Here is an 18,066-nt window from a genome sequence, read left to right as displayed (position 1 = left end):
TGGGCTATGATGCGTTGGGAGGGGCCAGGGCAGTCCTGCCCCAGGGAGTGAAGAGGATGGGGGGCGGAGGAGAAAGGACAGCGCATAGGAAGGCACAGATATTGGGGGAACTATATGGGAGAATTTCAGTGAAGACAGAGGTGGGGCCAACGTGGAGGAGCAAAGGACCAGGAAGAAGAGTTAGGCAGCAGGTGGGGGCTAAGGGAGGCCCAGGTGTGGAGAGTGAGGAAGTGGGAGGGTCTAGTGGCTGCCCATGCGTGGGCAAGGTGTGTGATCCTGTGGCCGGTCTCAGAGATACCATGGGGTTCATGTTGCATCCAAACACTTGGACACAACAATACACAGGAGGCTCTCCGAGAGCCCTGAGGCCACAGAGGTTATGTGTTGGGCTGCTCACCACAACGTCAGTAGTTCAAAATCACCAGCCCCTCTGTTGGAGAAAGATGAGGATTTCTACTTCTGCAAAGAGTAGCCTACAGTCAGTCAGTAGTCCACCAGTTCAGGACACAACATGTGAGCAAGAACCAATGGAGCTGAAGGAAGAAGTTCAAGCTGACAGAATGCATCAGCCAAAAACAAGCCTCCAAGAATGGATGGCATATCCATGGAAATGATACTGAAAGCTAAAGGAACCCTGGAAGCACTCACTCTGTGCCAGGAAATTTGGAAGACGCTACCTGGCCAACCGATTGGAAGAAATTCCTTTTTGTGCCCATTGCAAAGAAAGGTGACCCAACAGAATGTTCTCATTATAGAACGATATTGCTATTACACACAAATACAATTTTGCTGAAGGTCGTCCAACAATGGCTGGTGGAGTACATTGAAAGGGGACTGTTAGAAATTCAGACGGGATTCAGAAGAGGACGTGGCACAAGGGATCTCATTGCTGATGTCAGATGGATCTTGGCTCAAAGCAGAGAATCCCCTGAAAGATGTTGACTTGTGCTTCATTGACTGTGCAAAGGCATTCGGCTGTGTGGACCGCACTAAGCAGTGGATGACCTTAAGGAGAACGGGCATTCCAGGACACGTCACTGTATTCATTCAGAGCTTGTCCATGGCTCTCGAGGCAATTGTGGGAACCGACCGAGGGAATCCTGCCTGGTTTAAAATCAGGAAAGGTGTGTGTCAGGGTTGTATCCCCTCATCATACGTGTTCAATCTGTGTGCCGAGCACATCATCAGGGAAACTAGATTATACGATGAAGATTGAGACATCCAGATTGGAGGGAGGCTTATTGACAACCTGTGATATGTAGGCGACACAACCGTACTTGCTGAAAATGATGAGCGGTTGAAGCACTTGCGGATGAAGTTCCAAGATTGCAGCCTTCAGTGTGGATTACAACGCAGTGTAAGGAAGACCCAAATCTCAGAAGTTAATCAATAGGCATCATGATCAATGAAGAAAAGGCTGAGGTTGTCAAGGATTTCATCTGCCAATGCTCTTGGGAGCCATAGCGGCCAGGAGATCAAAGGACAAGTTGCATTAGGTAACTGCTGCACAAGACCTCTCCCTAGAGAATGGAAAAGCAAGGATGTCACTTGGAGGGCTAAGGTCCACCTGGGCAAAGCCATGGTATTTGCCATGGCCTCCTATGCATGTGAAGCTGGACCTTGAGTAAGGAAGAGGGGAAAGAATGGATGCCTTTGAATTGTGGTGCTGGTGAAGGACATTGAACGTACTTTACAGAAGGGTCTTGGGGAGGAGACGACCAGTCAGGGTGCGATGTAACATCAAGGAAACATACAAATTTCCTCTAGTTCCTAAATGCTTCCTTGCCGCCCCCCCCCCCCCCCGCCACTATCATGATCCCAATTCTACCTTACAAATCTGGCTAGACCAGAGGATGTACACTGGGACAGATAGGAACTGGAAACAGGGAATCCAGGGTGGATGATCCCTTCAGGACCAGTGGTGACAGTGGTGATATTGGGAGGGTAGAGGGAGAGTGGGTTAGAAAGGGGGAACTGATTACAAGGATCTACTTGTGACCTCCTCCCTGGGGGACGGACAACAGAAAAGTGGGTGAAGGGAGATGTCAGACAGGGCAAGATATGACAAAATAATAATTTATAAATTATCAAGCGTTCCTGAGGGAGGGGGGAGCAGGGAGGGACGGGGAAAAATGAGGCCCTAATTCCAGAGCCTTAAGTGGAGAGCAAATGTTTTGAGAATGATGAGGGCAACAAATGTACAAATGTGCTTTACACAATTGATGTATGTATGGACTGTGATAAGAGTTGTATGAGTCCCCAATAAAATGATTTAAAAAAAAGAAACCGAGTACTGTGGACGTCTAAAAGGACAAACTATGTCTTGGGAGAAGTAGGGCCAGAGTGCGCCTTAGAGGCAAGAATGGTGAGACTTCTGATGTGCTTTGGACAGGTCAAGGACACCATGTTTGGTCAAGTGGAGGGGCAGCAGAAAGGAGGAAGTCTCCCAACAAGATGGATGGACACAGAGGCTGCAGCAGTGGGCTCAAACAGGAACCACTGCGATACAGCGCAGGACTGTGCAGTGTTTCCTTCTGGGGGGCACAGGCTTTCTTTGAGTCAGAACTGACCTCACGGCACCTAACAACAATATATGTAATATTTGATAGATATTTATGTGTACATATGTGACGTAACATATCCTTTATATATACATATATAATAGAATGTCTTGCATATTGTATATAATTATTATATATGTATATTCTCCCCCCAGTAGTTTGTTTTCTTTTTTAGCTTGTCTTCTTTAGAAAGTCCAGCCAACCCAGTGTGAGTGGTTAATCAAATCTGAGCCTGAATGGAGCCAAGCCTCTTGCGCCAGTGATCAGTTTACCGAAAGAGCAGCAGACAAAAGAAACCAGAGGGAACTCCTGCTGGCCGGGTCCCAGTGACAAAGGGCCAGGAGCTGGCCCGTGAGAAAAATTCCCAGGTTTACCCTTCTAAGACCCAGGGGCTCACGGGGTTCCCTGGCCCAGGGCTGCAGCTTCATAAATATAATATCCTGTAGAAGTCGTTGAAGGGGTGAGGACAAGGTCTAACTACAGTAAACATGAGTCACCTGGGACGGAGCTGTTGCGAATGACACGTGCCTTGTTCCAGACAATCAGATCTGACCTTTGTGCAAGGCTCAAGAGCCAAGGGGCCAATTTCCCTGCCAGGGAAGAATTTACTACCTGAGGCCGGGAGAGAACAACAAATTAAGGAAGTGGCCCTGGGACTTGGAGGAAGCTGGCAATGACACAGCCACTGTGTGCAATGTGAAGTTCAAGGACTGGAGCCAACAAAACGCTCTGCCTGCTGCCTGCGAGGCACCCGGGGCTGAACACGGCCCAAATGAGGGTTTGTGAACAAGCCAGCGGGGATCCGGTTTTCACCCAAATGGCAGGGTCACGCTCGCGGGGCCTGAGCCAGCGTTTGAAAGTCACCATGCGTGTCTTGCCAACCGTGGACACAGAACAGAACACACAACAGTGCTGTGTGTGCGTGAGGATTATCTGCACAATTGCAACTTTGCGCTCTGCCCAGCCCGGAGCCTCAGGGGCACAGTGGGATCTGCGGCGGGCTGCTAACTAGGCACAAGGTCAGCGGTTGGTAACCACCAGGGGCTTCGTGAGGGAGAGATGAGGTTCTCTGCCTCCTCAGAGACCTCAGGGGGCAGTTACATCCTGCCCTGCAGTGTCGCTATGAGTGAGAAGGATGTAATGTGAACCCCCAAACCCACTACCGTCAAGCTGGTCCCTAGAGAGGGCTTCTGAGGCCATAAATCCATGGCCGCGGCGCCTCCCCATTTCTCCCGCAGAGATGCTGGTGTGCTTGAACCAGCAGGCCAATGCTGACCCAGTGCCGCCAACCAGGCTCTGTAGTTTGGTGAAGTACAAGGCAGTATACTGTGAGGCACCCACCGGGCTGGGCTGCTGCTAACCTCAAGGCCAGCAGTTCAAAACCAGCAGCCAGTCCCTGGGAGAAAGACGAGGCTGTAGGAGTGCAGTCTTAGCAATCCAGGGGGGCAGTTCCACCCCGTCCTCTTGAGTGGCTGGGAGTCAGAATCGACTCGATGGCAGGGAGCTTGGTTGGGGTTCTCCCACCCCGGCCGTTGGGATCGCCAGGTTTGCACCCCTAAACATACACATTTCTGCTTCAGGGCGTGCGCAGTCAGGTCAGCTGGGACTGCCATTCGGAAGGGGCTAATTGGGATGCCTGACACTTGAACCCTGTGCTGATCAGAGCCGGATTCTCTGCTATCACTAGGGGCCCCTCAGGCGTGGGTCTGCAGTGTGAACACCCCCGCTAGTTCGGCACCCATGGGTGTTAGAGGTGCTTAGAATTCCCGGAACCATTCTATCTGGGACTGCTAGGAGGGGAGGGGCTCCGCATGGCCCCACCGCTGATTAGAGGCAAGCGGCCACATGGTTCCCTTGGGTGGCAATCGGAATTTGAACTGGTGACTGGCGATGCAGTCTTTGCAGCGCAGGAGCAGGCTCAGGCTCGGGCTTGGCTCAGGGGTGCGGGGCCGGGGAGGAGCCACCAGGAGGAGAAATTGCATTCTAAATGGTCTGGGCCTAGGCACTGCCTGTGGGGTTTGGGGCTGTGCTTCCTGCCCTGTGAAAAGAACCCAAGTGGATTTCTGCCGTCACAACCAGAGAGGCTGATCTACAGTGGCTTGGGAAGTGCTACTGTGTGCATTTGTACCTCAGGCGATGTGCCACACACCAGAACTGGGGGGCAAGCTTGAAAACATTGGCCATTCCTGAGGCGAATCCACAGGGCTCATGGGGCTGCTGGAACTTGGTTCCTCATGGCTGCGGGCCACCCAGGCTGCTTCTTCAGCCCTGCCCTCTAGGAAGTCTCACCACAGGCCTGCAGCAGGACATCGGGCCAACAGTCCAGTCAGCATCCTGTGGGATGATTTCTTTTCTTTGAAAATCATTTGATTTTCCTTTGAAATCATTCCAGACATCAACTGTATCAAGCATATTTGTACATATGCTGCCATCATCGTTTCCAAATCATTTTCTACTTGAGCCCTTGGTATAAGCTCCTCTTTTTCCCCCTCCCACCCTCATGCATTCTTGATCAATTATATACCGTTATTATGATTTCATATCTTACACTGTCCGTTGTCTCCCTTCACCCACATTTCTGTTATTCGTCCCCTGGTGGGGGGGATATATACAACCTTGTGATGGGTTCCTCCTTTCTCCCCTTTCCCCTCCCCAGCCATCCCTCTACCCTCATGATATCACTACTCCCACTACTGGTCCTGAAGGGTTTATCTGCCCTGAATCCCATGTGTTGAGAGCTCTTATCTGGACCAATGTGGGTTCTCTGGGCTAGCCAGATCTGAAGGCAGAACAGGGTCATGGTAGTGGGGCGGGGGGCAGGAGGAAGTATTCCGGAACTAGAGGAATGATATGTGTTTTGTCAATGCTACACTGCACCCTGGTTGAATGCTCTCTTCCTTGTACCCCTTCTGTAGGGGGATGTCCAATTGTCTACAGATGGGCTTTGGGTCTCCACTCTGACCTGCCTCATTTGCATCGAGATTGTTGTTTGTTTGGGATCTTTGGATACCTGATCCTGTCGACACCTCATGATCACACAGGCTGGTGTGCTTCTTCCACGTGGGCTTATTTGCTTCCCTGCTAGATGACTGCTTGTTGAACTTCAAACCTTTAAGACCTTTGGGGTGAATTTTAAGGGCAACCATGTTTTCAAGAGCGCCCACTCGGTCCCTCACAGCAGCAGGCATCTTCTTGCCGGCTCGTGATGAAGGTGGATGATTCAAGTCAACCAGAGGCACCTCAGAAGGAACGCCTGGCAGTCCATCTCTGCACCTCGGAAGAAACGCCTGGCAGTCCAGCTCTGCACCTTGGAAGAAACGCCTGGCAGTCCATCTCTGAACGCTCAGCCAGTGGAAGTCCTTTCCAGCGTAAGTCTACTCTGACAGGAGTTGGTCTCAAGCCAATTGTTGTTGGTGCCGACCAATTGGTGCAGACTCATAGTGACCTTGCCGAGGACAGATGTAAACCAGGTTTGCACCGGTCCTGGGCCAGCCTCACATCATTAAGTGTGAGTCCTGTGTTGCAGCCACTGTGCCAACTCGGTGGCAGTCAGTTTGGGGTCTTGAGATGAGCTTCTAGGACACTCGTGTTCCGGATTCCCCGGGACACCGGGTCATGTCCTTCTGGGTTTCCAGTGTGGTTAAGATCTGAGCTGGAATGTGTTCCTGGTGAGGCCATGGTGACTCAGGCTGCCACGTCCTTGGCCTGGTTTCCTGGTCACCACCCAGTTTGATGCTACATTCTGGCTCTGTACAGGAATGTGGAGCGGGGTGGCCCTGGGCACAGCAGTGCATTCCCAGGACAGCTTAGGGCCTGCTTGTTCCCGACCTGCCCAACTAAACCATGCTTTTGTCTGAGAACCTGTTTCGGGTGAGCTCAATGTCCCAGGTTAATTTTAACCACGCGCCTGATACAGTCTTAGCAAAACTCCATTTGGCCCCTAATGTCCTTCACTTTTTTAGGTCAACTGATAGCTCAGAATCTCATCCACCTTGGAAAGCTACTTTGTAGCCCTTTTGAAGTCCTGGTTCAAGGAACAGAACCTTCGGGAGAAACAGCCCCACTACCGATTCTCCTAGATTCAGACTTTAAACACCCCATGTTCTGACGATTCACTGGCACTTGCCACAGTCTCCTCTCATGTTGGGTCATTCCCCATTAACCACTGACGGTCCCCAAAGCTGTATATCGGCCACGTCATGAAGGCCCCCTCTTCCTTGCGAGGCACCTCATCCCTGGTTGTATTTTGAGCGTGCTCCAAGCTGAGGGGCTTACCTTCCTGCCTGTATCTGACTGTTCGGTTGCTCTTCCTGAGGTTGTCAGGGGCTAATCCTACACAAGTGGATGGTCTAGTCCCTTTTCCTAGTCTGGTTGTAGTCTGGAGGCTCTGCTGAAACATGTTCACCCTGGGTGACCCTGCTGATATGTGAGATACGAGTGACATGACTTCCAGGATCTCAGCAACACGCAAGCCACTGCAGGATGACACACTCACAGAGAAGTGGGGTGAAGCAGGCATAGGACTTACAAATCACTGAACCCACTAATCAAAAAAAAAAAAGTGTGTACTGTCCCTGAGCTTTTGTTGTCGTCTTTGTTCAGAGATCATTGCAAAGGGCAGGGTGTCAGTCTGGGTGGACTAGAGCAACAAATCCAGAGGCACTCATGTGTGTATAAGAAAGAGCTTTATATAAAAGAGTAATTGTACATTAAGAAAACATCCCAGCCCAGCCCAGATCAAGTCCGTAAGTCCAAGATGAGCCTATCTGTCCAATATTAGTCTATGAAGTCCTCTTGAGACCCACACCGCCAGGCAATAATGCTGACTGCAGGAAGATCACAGGCCAGTGGGTAGAAAGTCTTGTGGATCCAGTGATGGTGGAAGCATCTCAGCCCTTACAGGCATCTCCACGTGGCTCCCCCAGCTCCGGGCTCTGTCTGCATCAGTATAGCCCCATCAGGCTCATCGTCAGTAATGTCTCACAGGGACTGGGTGTGTATCCAGCCTCCAGCGAGCTATTTCTCTCCTTAGCACCTCCAAATGAGGTCATCAAGCTATGACCTGATTGACAGGCTAAACTCCACCCCTTCACTGTGCAGTCTCCAATTGACAACAGATTATGTAACTACCACAGGGGGAAAGATCATAGGTTGTGACACAGAACTGTATTTTATACATGTGGGGATACTAATATGTTTGACTTCTATTTCCTTAAGTCCCCGCTGAACCTTGTTCCCCAGGGGACCCTGGTAGTATTAGAACTCCTAGTGGAGTAGCTTCCAGCGCCGCAGCAACAAACAAGCCACCAGTGAGACAAGAGTGGTGAGACGGTCAATACTTACGGAAGGAGTAGCCACGAATTCAAAAGACGTGTTAAACTGGGGAATAAGCACACAAGATCTCTGTGAAGTATTAAAAAGCAAAAACATGGCCTTGAAAACTAAGGTGCATCCGACCGAAGCCGTCGTAGCTAGAGTCCCCTCATATGCACGTAAAAGTTGGAAACAAGAATAAGAAAGACCAGGGAAGGTCTGGCGCCTTTGATGGTGCCGGTGAAGAAGAGCGGAGGCACCAGGAGAGGCCCGAAGAACAAGCCCGTGTGCTGAGAAAGAGGGGCAGCCAGGATGCTCCTTAGAAAGGGGGAGGGGGAGACTTCCTCTCCTGTCCCTCTTGGCACGTTACCAAGAGGGACCAGTCCCTGGAGAAGGACAGCTTGCTTGGGCGAGGACCTGTGGAAAAGAGGAAGACCTTCGAGGAGAAGGACTGGCACAGTGGCTGCATCAGTGGGCTCCGGCACGACAAGGGTGGGGAGCTGAAGAGCGGGCAGAGCTCCCTTCGGCTGTGCCGGAGGTCACTGTGGAGTCAACACTGCATGCGACCAGCCCTCTGAGACGTAACGGCTGAGCCTGGCTCCCACGTCCAAGGTGCCACGTGCACTGGTGTGAGCACTGCTGTGGCCACACGCGGTATCATGGAAACCTCTGTCAGACGAAAATACCCAAGGGGGAAGCTACTGTTTGTGCACGTCCCATCCAGCTCTGCACAGGTGTGATGGCGGTGTTTCCATCTCTCTGCCCCTTGCCCCGCACAGTTCTGTGCCTTTCAACATATACGTCACGTGAGGGGCACCTCTGGTACCCCCAAAGGACGCACAGAACATCCCTTGGAGGTGTTCTTTGAGTTTGGGGAAACAAGACAGCTGGAGGGGCAAGCGCACAGTCACAGTATGGATGGGGCTGCCCTCAAAGAACCAGCAGGTGCGCTGTCAGGATAGAGGAACAACAACGACAACAACAAATGGAAAGCCTCCTCAGAACAGCTTCCCTGCCTTCCCCCTCCTAGTCCCAGCTTCCCTTCTTCTTAAAGCATCTACCGAGCCCCCGTGATGGCTCCGTGTCCCTTGAGCTAATCTAGCAAGATGACCCTTTGGAGTGCCACACAACATTCGCCACAGCCTCAGGAACGAACTTCTCCAGCTTGGAAGGCGCTGTTCTGATTCAACATTGATAAACCGTGCTTGCTGGAAACGAGGAGGACGTGATGAAGTGCAGGGATTGTAACCGTCAGTACGGATTGCAACTCCATGTCAGGAATTCCCAAATCGTCACAACTAGACCCACAGGTGACATCATGGTCAATGGGGGAAAGGCTGAAGTTGTCAAGGACCTGGCCTTGCTGGGATCCACAGTCCATGCTCATGGAAGCAGCAGTCAAGCGGGAAGATGGATTGCATTCGGTACCTCTGCGACACACACCTCTTTAGAGGACTGGGAAACAGGCTGTTCCTTTGGGAGGAAGGTGCCCTGACCCCAAACCATGGTATTTTCCATCGCCTCACGTGGAAGTTGGACATCGAGCAGAGCAGACTGAAGAGCTGCTGCCTTTGAGCGGAGGCGCTGTAGAAGAATGTTGAAAATACCACGGGCTGCTGAAAGGGCATACTACTCTCTCTTGGAAGAAATGCTCAGGCAAAGATGGCGACACTCTGTCTCACATACTTCGGACATGTTGTCAGGAGAGGCCAGTAGCTGGAGAAGGACATCACGCTTGGTAAAGGAGAGGGGCAGCAAAAGAGAGGGAGACCCTCGACAAGACGGAGTTGACATGGTGGCTGCAACAATGGGTTCGGGCATGGGAACCATGGTGAGGCTGGTGCAGGGCCAGGCAGCGTTGCCGTCTCTTGTGCACAGGGTCGCTATGGGTTAGAACGGACTCATTGGCACCTAACAACAAGAATGACAAGACCAAGACAGGTGCAACATTGAGAAGGACTGACTAGTGAGGCTGGTTGAAGCACATTTAGTTCAGAGCAAACATGCTCACGGAGGAACTGGAAACCACATGGCAATACTTTCTGACTGACCCCCGTTCTACACACATGTCCTCTTAGCAGGGGCGGGGGGGGGGCTCAGAAAAATCGTATTTACAAAGCTGCTGAGTGGCTTTCTCAAGTTTCTCAAAGCGGGGTCAAAGGAAAACAAAAGCTAACAACAAAGAACTCCTTTGCGGTTTCTAAGGGCTGGTCGTATAGTGGTCATGGAGTGATTTCTGAGCCCCGGGGGCATAGTGGATTCGTGCTCTGGCTGCTAACTGCGAGGTCAGCAGTTTGAAACCACCAGCTGCTCCGAGGGAGAAAGACGGCCTTCTATTCCCGTCACAGTCCTGGAACGCCCCGGGGGCAGTTCTACCCTGCCCTACAGAGTTGCTCTGAGTAGCATCGACTCGATGGGAGTAAAAAGGAATAAGCAGACGACTTCCTAAGAAAGCATCACCTTGCCGTGAAGGCCCATCTTCACAGCAGGACCGCCCAGCAGCTGACCAAGGACCCGGCCAAACAGCCATTTAGGCAAATCAAGAAAAGGTGGGCCCGCTGCCACAGGGCAGGGCTAGGGCCCAGAGCCTTTGTTGGTGGAAAGACGTCATCTTTCCTCTGGAGGCACGGATGTCTTTCCTTCCGTGACTCCATCGGATGCCACCATCTGATGGATGCCACCAATCAGGCCCTGCCGCCCAGCCCCACACGGTGGCATTATGGGACCGAGACTCACAGCCAAACAGTGCCCTCTCCTCTGTGCAAAACTCACAGGTCCAGAGAAGCACCACAGAAGCTACTGACCGCTGCCTGACACTGAGGGCTCAGTGCTGCTCAACTGGGTCGACGACCGGCACTAGGAGCAGACTCTTGGCGGGGGTGGGGGGTGGGGGGATGGATATTGAGAGCAAGTGTTGGAAACGTTTATCGCAATTTGATGCTGGTGAAGTCTCTCCCATGACACTGTATCAGAAGAGGGAACGATGTCCCAACTCCTGTCTCTCACCACGGATTGTTTTAAGGTCACGGCGACGCCACACCATTGGACCGAATGCTTCTTAACATCGAGGAGAGGGGCTGACTTCCTTTGACGAATCGGCACAAGAGGACAGCGCAGTTGGGGAAATAGCGGGTCTGTGGAAACCAGGGAGACCCTCCATGAGAAGGATGGGCAGTGGAGCCTAAACAAAGGGCTCAAACACCCGAAGGTGGCCAGGACCATGTCTGCGACACACACGGTTGCCGGAGTTGCAGCTGACTCAACCGCCATTGAAGACAACGATCACCATTTTCAAAGAAGGAACAAAAACCCAACCCACTTTACCTCCTGATTAAAAATAAAGGAAATCCTATGGGGTCGTCGTCCCTGGAGGGGAGAACATCTTTTCCATTTCCATGCGCTTGTAAAGACGTCTACGAGCATGCCCTTTGGACGTGTCGTCAGGAGAAACCAGTCCCTGGAGAAGGACACCATGCTTGGTGAGGTGGGGACAGTGAGAGAGAGGAAGACCCTGGACGAGATGGATGGACACAGGGGCTGCAGCAACGGGCTCAGTCAGACAGAACAGTAATTCTGAGTTCGGCGCAGGGCCCGGCGGCGACGGCATTCCTTTCTGATGCGTGTGGGTCGCTACGCGCTGGGGCAGACTGGATGGCACCGAACAGCACTGCGCCTGGCTCTGCAATCAGATGGAAGCATTCCACTTTGCTTCGTGGGGTGGAAATCAAATGCAAACACTGAATTCACTCACTGACCTTTTTCAGACGGTTGACTTAAACGCAGAACAAATATTTATCAGGGCTGAGTTTCTCTGGTACTCTGTCAGGCTTGTTGATCTATTGTTGAAGCCAGCTTCATATAAAAGAGAGGTACATATTTGTCTTTCTGATTTTACTACAAGGAGACCAGCGGTGTTTGGGGCGAACGCTATTTCACCCTGCAGCCCTTCCTCTGAGCCTTCTCAAGACCTGGGCCTCCCCCTCTGCAGGGCTGCCCTCTCCCCCTCTCCTTCTCCCTCTCTCTGTCTCTGTGTACTTCCTCCCTTGCCTCAGTCCTGAGCTAATCCTGTGTCTATTCTGCTGTCCAGACAGGCTATTCCTACCCTAGGAAGCCATCACTACTCTGTCAGTTTGTCATACGAGAGGCTACCCACCCACCCCCACTACCCCCACCCCCACCCCCACCCCTACCCCCCAAAATGGAAGAGGCTCTACTGGGTGGGACTTTCTTAGCACTCATTTTTCCTGCTAGGTGAGCATTGAGCAACTCACTCTGAGTTCATGCACCCAGTGGCATCGCCTAGGAAGATTCTCTGGTCACAGTGAATTTTTCGTAAAAGCAGTTTCATTCAAACCTCGTTTTTTGTGATGGCCAATTTTACAGAAAAGCGCGTGGCTATCAAATTTTGTTTCCCGCTCGGGAAAAATGCCACAGAAATGTGGCGATGTTGAACACAGCTTACAAGGACAGTGTGAGGGGAAAGACTCAAGTGTACGAGTGCTTTTCTCATTTCAAAAGAGGTGAAATGTTGATTGATGACAAACCTCATTCTGACGGTCCGTCAACTTCCCGAACAGATGAAAATGTCGACTCATGTTGCATTTGGAGTTCATTGTACCAGATCAGACTGTGAATCAAGCGTTCTATTTAGAGGTTCTGAAAAGATTATGTAACCGTGTGCGACAAAAAGGGCCTGATATGTGGCAGATGGGGGACTGGTTTTGCCACCACGACACTGCACCTGCTCACGCATCCATCTCAGTGTGCCAGTTTTTGGCAAAAGACAGCATGCCCATGCACCTTACTCACCTGACCTTGCTCCGTGAGACCTCACTCTGTTTCTGAGAATGAAGAGGGACATGAAAGGACAGCGATTTGAGGACATCAAAGAGGTGAAGACCCCTCTCCACATGGCAGGGACACTGAGGGCCGTACTGAAAGATAGCATCTGGAGAGAGAGGCCGGTCTGTCCTGTCCACATGGAACAAACTAAGAGGGAAAGAGAGAGAGAGAGAACACCTCACCCTGGACACCAAGCCCTGGGGAGGAGATGTCCCTGCCCGGAAGAGCTAGCTCAGAGAGAGGACTGCAGAACTGGCCCTAGTTCGGCATATGGCATCTCCTCTCTAGTTTGGGACATGACGTCTTCTCCCAAGATCACATACATGTAGGACAGCACTGAAGATTTACTGCAGGGAGGGCAGCTGGTCCGACCTCCCCTCAGAAGGGCAAACCAAGAGGGAAGTACAACAGAACAATGGGAACAAATCCCTGAAGCCCCTAAGGAACCCCTGAATGAAGATTTCTGACTTGGGGAGCAGTGCTTGGAACCTCTTCTGGACTGGCCGGGGGATAATCACAAAGGTCAGCAGGTGGACCTGGAAGTATTTATATGGTTTCTTTTTTCGTTTTGTTTTGATGTCTATCTCCAGAAGATAGGCAGGTTAAGCAATCCCAAGGACACAGCAACGGTTTGGGGGTGAAAGGGTGGAATATGGGAGAGGAGGAAATGGGGGAGGGAAGCGGTGAGCCAAATACGTCAGGGACAGAGGAATAGCAAGGGATCTAAAATCGAGGAGGTGTAGTGAGGAGGGTGTAGTGTCCTTGGGGGTGTTTGATCAATTGTAAGGTATCCGAAAGGAATTACTGAGAGGCGAACGAGGGGTAAGTATGATAGGGGGGCAGGAGGAAAGAAAAATAGACATAGAGGAAAAAACTAGGGAGCAAACATTATATATATAGGTATAAGCATGGATAATTATATATGTAAAGATAGAAATATATAAAGATAGGTGTATTTATCTAGGTATGTAGATTAAGCCTAATGGGAAGCAGAAGATTTGTGGCCTCTACTTAAATCCTACCTTAAAAAGTACACGAACAGTGTGTTCTAATAATTTGGTGATGTAGGCCATTCATCTTCCTGACACGATCACTGAAGACAAAATGGGTACATAAGCAAATGTGGTGAAGAAAGCTGATGGTGTCCGGCTATTAAAAGATATAGTGTCTGGGGTCTTAAAGACTTGACGTTAAACAAGCAGCCATTTAGCAAGGAAGCAACAAAGCCCACATGGAAGAAGCTCGCCAGCCTGTGTGATCATGAGGTGTCAACAGGAAAAGGTATCAGGAGTTCAAAAACAAGCAAACTGACGTGAAGGAACACAGGCAAGGTGGAGCCCAAAGCCCACCTGTAAGACAACTGCACGGTCCCTCCTCACAGAAGGGCCACACAGTAGGGACGGTGTATCCGGGGTACAGTAGAGCACGGATGAAACACACAACTGTGCTTTAGTTCTTCAAAATTTCCTCCTCCCACTCTTCTGGCCTTGGTTTTACCTCACTAATCTTGCTAGCCCTGCGTATGTACCAAGATCTTCCGGTGCACAAACTTCAAGGAAGATTATCCCCTCAGCTACAGGAAGCGGAGTATTGACTTCCTGGGGCTATGGGGAGGGGGGAGGAAGCAGATAGCGGTGGTGACTGTATAACCCCACTCAAAGGGACCGAGCATCTGAATTTAAGGAGAATGGATACATGGGATGGTTTAAGTTGAGACCAAGTAATAATAATAATACATAATATTTGAGGGTTCAGGAGGGGGGCGGGGTGGGGGAGGGGGAGGATAAAGGGGAGCTGATATCAAGTTCAAGAGGAAAGGAAAATGTGTTGAAAATGATGATGGCAGCAATTGTGCAATTACGGTTGATCTAATGGAACTATGGCTTGTAACCATATCTTTAAGAGCTCCTAATAAAATGTTTAGAAAAGAAGAAGGGCGAAGAAAAACGAGGTGCTGTGAGCCGTTCCAACAGATGAGCTTGAAAAACGTTTCCAGGAATCACAGAGTTGACACCTGTATTGAGTGTCATGTGGAGTACTTTGAAGGTGATCAGGTTGCTCTGTAAAAAAAAAATGTAAGTACATAGCTTTGGAAAAAAATCCGACTTTTTTGGGGGGGGGGCACCCCCTCGTCCTGTGGTGGTTTGTACGTTGCTGGAATGCTGGAAGCTATCTCACTGGCCTTTCAAATGTCAGCAGGGTCACCCAAAGTGAGCAGGTTTCAGCAGCGCTTCCAGGCTGAAGGCATATGCTGTCCACGACAGAGGAATTAGCCTCAGAAAACTTGATAGCAAGCAGCAAGACACGCTCATATTCCGAAGGCTTCATGAATAAAAGCGGAATGTGGTCAGAGACAATGCCAGAAAATCAGCCTCCAGGCCAGAAATTACTCGACGCAGGACTGAGGGAGACCCGCCTTCTCCAACAGCGTCAGCTATAGCGCTTTGGGGGAGCAGTGCCTATGGGCGTAGAGCCCGGGGGACCTTTAGTAGCGGATGGGGCACGAGTCAAAATGAGAAGAAACAGCTGCAACTATCAATTAATAATCGAACTCGAGACGTACATACATCTAGGAAAATTAGAAGTTGTCAGAAAATGAATGGAATATATAAAACTGGATATTCTAGGCCTTAGTAATTGGCACGGACTGGTCTTGGCCATTTAAATCAGAACGTCCTATGGTCCACTATGCCAAGACTGACAGATTCAAGAGGAAGGACATCACATCCGTCATCAGAAAGGAACGTTTGAAGATCTATCTTGTCTGTGATAGGTAATATCTATCGGCATACAAGGAAATCCAGTCAATACCACTATTATTCAAAGTTATACACCAACCATTAAAGCTAGTGGTGCTGAAACAGAAAGCTCCTACCAGTGTCTTCAAGTTTGAAACGGATCAAACATGCAATCAAGATACATTGATAATTATTGTCGATGGGAAAAATCAGTCCTTGGGAAATTTGGCCATAGCAATAGAAGTGAAGCTGGAGATGGCATGATGGAATTTTGCAAGACCAATGGCTTCTTCATTACAACTAGCTCTTACACAGAAGGCAGTCAGACACATGGGTGTCTCCAGAAGGAATTCGCAGAACCCACAGTGACGACATGTGTGGGAAGACACGACGGAAAAGCTCAGGAATAGCAGCTGAAACCAGGCCATGGGCTGATTGTGCAACAGACCATTAGTTACTCTTATGTAAGTTCAGGTTGAAGCTAAAGACAATGAAAATAAGTCCACGAAGCCAAAATAGGACGTTGAGTCTACCGCACCTGAATTTTCGAGAATACCTCAAGAAGCAGATTTGCTGTATTGAACACGGATGACAGAGACCAGACGCGCTGTGGGAGGACCTCAAGAACAGCGTGCATGAGGAAAGCAAACGATCGTTAAACTACGATAAAGAGAGGAAAGTTCAATGTGGATGGCAGAGGAGACTCTGAAAGTTACTCTTAATTGCAGAGCTGTAGAGCAGCTAAGGCAAATGGAAGAAATGATGGTGTCAAAGAGCTGAACAGAAAATGCCCAGGGCAGCTCAAGTAGGCAGTAAACTATGCCCATGAAACGGGCAAAGAGCTCGAGCGAGAAATCCCGAAAGGGAAGAGCACTCAGCGTATCTTAACCCAAAAGAACTCAACAACAACGACAAAATCAAGTCCTGAGTTGCAATATTGAATTCTATGGGCAAAATCGTGAATGATGCAGGAAGCATCCAAAGATGGACCCATCACACAGTTACTGCACCGAAGAGAACTGGTGGGCATCCCACCCTTTAGAAGGTAGTACATGAGCAAGAACCAGTGGTGGCGAAGGAAGAAATTCAAAGTGCTTTAGTGAAATGTAAGGCTCCAGGAATTGACAGAAGCCAATTGATAATTTTCACGAAAGCCGAAGAAGCACCGGAAGAACTCACTCATCTATGCCAAGCAATGCGGAAGGCAGCTACTTGGCCAGTTGACTGGAAGGGATCCATATTTCTACCCATTCCCAAGAAAGGTGACCCAGCAGAATGACCAAATTATAAAATAAGATCCTTGCTCTCACATGTAAGTACAATTTTGCTGAAGATCACATAACAAGACAGTGACAAGCTTCTGCCAGAGGGTCAGGTCGGATTTAGAAGAGAATGTGTAACCAGGAATATCATTACTGATGTAAGAGTGATCTTGGCTAAAAGCAGAGAGGACCAGAGTGATGTTTGCTTGTGTTTTATTGTGTGGAACAAAATAAGCTTTGGAAGCATGTGGCTGGATCCACAATCAATGCTCTTGGCAGCAGCAGTCCGGAGATCAAAGACTCATTGCATTGGGTGAATGTGCAGCACAGACCTCTTTAAAGAGGATGTGGCTCCAAGCAAGACAAACCCTTGATTCCCGCGACCTTATCTCCCTCTCTTGTGATGTTACCCATCGGTGAAGTCATGAGGCAAGAACCGAGACTCTGCAGTGAGTATCAGTACGTGTTATGCTCGTACAACGTGAAGGACCGGGAAGTCATAGAGTCCGTGAGCCAGTCTAGGAAACCAGTTGCCACAGAACCCCGACTCACCTCAACCCCATGTGTGACAGCGCAGAACTACGCCCCAGGGGTTTTCAGAAGTAGATCTGGGGTTGTCTCAACCCCCTAACCTTCATCCGCAGCCGAGCACATCAGCCATTTTCATCACCAGTGACTCCAAAGCACTCTAACAGGACAAATGTGCACCGCATCCGCCTCTCCCGGCATGTACGGCGGCAAAACACAATCTTGGGGTGCTACGCTGACACCTGATTTTAACTACCGACCTCTATTTAGATCTTCCCTCTGAGCCTTATAAATCAGGAACTAGAAATATTCTCTGTTTACAAATTCACTCTTTTAGCAGGGGGAAAGGTTTTCTCTATTTCAGGAATGCTCCTCATGATATATTCCTGCTTTGAAATAAACTGTGTGTACAGAAATAGGTTTTGCTCACCTCTAGAATGAGATGAAAGGACATACAGCAAACATTCTTCCATTTTATTTTAAGAACGTCTTCTGACTAAATTTTCCAAGGATCACTGCAAACAAATGACACTTGCTGGTAGCAGCAAATAGCATAAGAAGCTCCTAAGCTTTTTAAAAAAATAGATATTAACGTTTATTAGTGGCTACTAGGGTCAGTATGCAGAAAGTTGGGGGTGAGGGTAGGGGTGATGGAAAAACGACAAGGATCATGGAATGTTAGCTTGCAAACAGATTCTTGTCATTGCTGCCAAAAATGCTTAAGCCTGTAAATAACTGAACAGGCAAAGGTTGTGTGCTAGACATGCAAGGGGCTTCACAGAGTCGGTGGGACACTTCCATTATGTTTTAATTGATTTGCAG

The sequence above is a fragment of the Tenrec ecaudatus genome, chromosome 2 (genome assembly GCF_050624435.1).
Source record: "Tenrec ecaudatus isolate mTenEca1 chromosome 2, mTenEca1.hap1, whole genome shotgun sequence".
Classification (NCBI taxonomy): domain Eukaryota; kingdom Metazoa; phylum Chordata; class Mammalia; order Afrosoricida; family Tenrecidae; genus Tenrec; species Tenrec ecaudatus.
Note: the sequence above shows the minus strand (reverse complement) of the source record.